We start from the raw sequence: 2,984 nt of genomic DNA on the forward strand, positions 1-2,984 counted from the left end.
TGCAGTGTCCCCATGTCACGGGCTGTGCCCAGCGCCGGGACGCCCCCTCGGTGCCCACACAGACCCCTAGGAAAGGCGGCAGTGGGCTGCAAGGGGGATTCCCCCACCCCAACCTCCCTGGATCCCCCAGCCCACCGCCCCACGAGCCCTAACGGGGAGCAGATGTGTTCCCACGTGGGGACAGGGACGGTGGATCGGCTCAGTGGCTGCGGTGCTCGGCACATTCCTCTGGCCCTGCCGGCCAGTCCCTCCTCCCTTGGCGGGACGGCTGCTGACGGCCCTCACCCCCTCCCTGCCCCCCCGACATTTGGGGCAGGCGCAGGCGATACCCTTGGCTCCCGTCCCACCGCTGACACGTCTCCGGCACAACCTCCACGTCGGCAGGCGAGGGGGGGCCCGAGGGCTGTGCCAGGAGCTGGGGGGGCTGGGGAGGGCCCCCCGCCTTGTGCCAGGCTGGTTCCCACCCTGCTCACCCCCTGGGGGAGGCTGCAGCACAGGGACCACCCACCTGGGCATCACTCCGAGGAGCTGGCAGGGTCTGCACAGGGCTGGGAGGTGCCACACTGTGCCACGCTGTGCCATGGGCAGGGCTGGGGACACTGTGCCATGGGAAGAGCTGGGACACGCCACAGTGTGCCACACTGTGCCACGCTGTGCCATGGGCAGGACTGGGAACACTTTACCATGGGCAGTACTGGGGACACTGTGCCATGGGAAGAGCTGGGATGTGCCACACTGTGCCAGGGGCAGGACTGGGGACACTATGTCATGGGAAGAGATGAGGACAGTGTCATGGCAAAGGCTGTGGTGTGCCACACTGTGCCATGCTGTGCCATGGGAAGATATGAGAATGCTGTGCCATGGGAAGGGACAGGGGCATGCCACACAGTGCCACGGGCAGTCCTTGGAGGCACACTATGGGCAATGCTGGAGCCATGGCAGGGGAAGGACTGGAGCTGTGCCAGGGGCACCATGGCAGGGCCACACCTCCCCGGCCATACCACGGGCAGACCCCACCCTGCTCCATGTGCCAGTGCCCATCCCCAGTGCCAGTACAGGCCGGTGCCGCAGGGCAGGACACGCTGGGGCGGCCGGGCCCGGCTCCACAGGTGCTACTGAGCCCCTCTATGTAGGTCAGGGTGAGATTAAGGTGAGTCCCCCACCCCTGCCTGCGGGCACAGCAGGCAGCCAGCATGTCCCACGGGCACTGGCAGGCCTGGACAGGTGAGGCCCCACCGTGGGGACACGCTGGGTGTCATCCCAGAGATCTGTGTCACATCACTGACTCCTGTGGCACCCATGGGCTCATCCCAGTGGTGGGCAAGGGGGTCAATGCTGCTCCACAGCAGGGAAGGGTTTTGGGGGAATAAAAGGGGTTTGTGGTAAACCCAAGGGTGGTTTCTTGCTTTTAGGGGCTGTTGCTGCCATGCCTTGAAATGTCCCCTTGGTTAGGGCACAGCTGTCCCTACGCCAGCTGCCCCTCTGGTCTCCACTGTCTGTCCTTTATCCCATCCACCCTGTCATCCATCCCTCCCTTCATTCATCCATCCTGCTTTCCATACATACATTCATCCCTACATCTCTCCATCCCTCCCTCCACCCTTCAATCCATCCATGAATCCATCCATCCCACCATCCTTCCTGCCATTCATCCATCCTGCCATTCATCCATCCAGACATCCATCCATCCATCCCTCCCACTATTACGCTCCTTTATTTATTTATTTATCCCTTCATTCCTCTGCTCCTCCATCCCTTCTCCATCCCTCCACACAAACTTGGGTGCAGCTCCTGCGTGTGCAACCCCAGCACGTGCAACCACTGCTCATGCACACGCATGACACAGGCACATGAATCAGCCCCAGCCGGACGCGTGTGCACCCACAGACAGACCCACATGGGCCTCCCCTCGCCATCCACCTCCATGGTGGCACCCGACCCCCATTCCCATTGCCAGTGGATGCTCTCCTGCCTTTGGGTGCTGGGTGGCCGTGCTGCCTGCGGTGTCCAGCTCCAGCCCTGGGCCGGGTGCCAAATTCCTCCGCCTCCGCAGGAAGCTGTCGACGCTGGCTCTGCAGCGGGGCCAGGCCCGGCCGGAGGGATGCCGGAGGGATGCCGGAGGGATGCCGGAGCGGGAGAGGGTTGGAGGAGAGAAAGCAGGTCAGCCCCTAGCCGCCAGCGTCACCCTGGCAGCAGCAGCGGCGGCGGCTCCTTCGAGGAAGCAGGGTGAGGATCCGGCCCCGTGACGTCCCTCCGGCGCTCACGGCCCGGGCCAATGCACTCAAGGAACCCGCTGGGCCCCACACAGGGGGTAAGCCCTAAACGAGGATGTTTTTTCCCCCCGGGGGCTCCCACAGCCTGAGGATGAGGAGGGAGGTGACCCGTTGTGGGGCACAAGGGTGTGATGAAGGGGAGCAGAGGGTTCAGCTCAGGCAGCGCCTGCACTGTCTCCCTGTGGTGTTCCATCCCTGTGTGCTGCTCCCATCCCTGGGCATTGCTCCCATCCCCAGGTACCGCTCCCAACCCTAGGTACTCCTTCTACACCCCTGTTGTCCCCCCAGTCCCAGGTGATGCCCCTGGGTACCACTCCATCTCCAGGTGATGTGCCCACCCTGAGCCCTGCTCCCATTCTGAGTGCTGCTCCCAGCCCTGACCAATGCTCCCATCCCCACACTGTCCCCTCCACCCCCGGGTCATGTCCCCACTCCAGGTGCTGTCCCCATCCTCGAGTAGCTCCATCTCCAGGCGATGTGCTCACCCCAATCCATTGCTCCCTTTCTGGGCACTGCTCCCATCCTCATGCCAATCCCATCCCCTCATACTGCTCCCATCCCTGGACAGCACTCCCTCCCTGTGTCAGAATCCCGCTCCCATCCCCTCCTCCATAATCCCCTTCCCCCCACCTCATCCCCCTCCCCGCGGTGGGAACCCGGGGGTCCCTGCCCTTCTCCCGTGCTCCCTCCCCTCCTCCCTGCCGCCGCTTA

Source organism: Manacus vitellinus, unplaced genomic scaffold (assembly GCF_001715985.3).
Source record: "Manacus vitellinus isolate BGI_N305 unplaced genomic scaffold, ASM171598v3 scaffold_102_pilon, whole genome shotgun sequence".
Classification (NCBI taxonomy): Eukaryota; Metazoa; Chordata; class Aves; order Passeriformes; family Pipridae; genus Manacus; species Manacus vitellinus.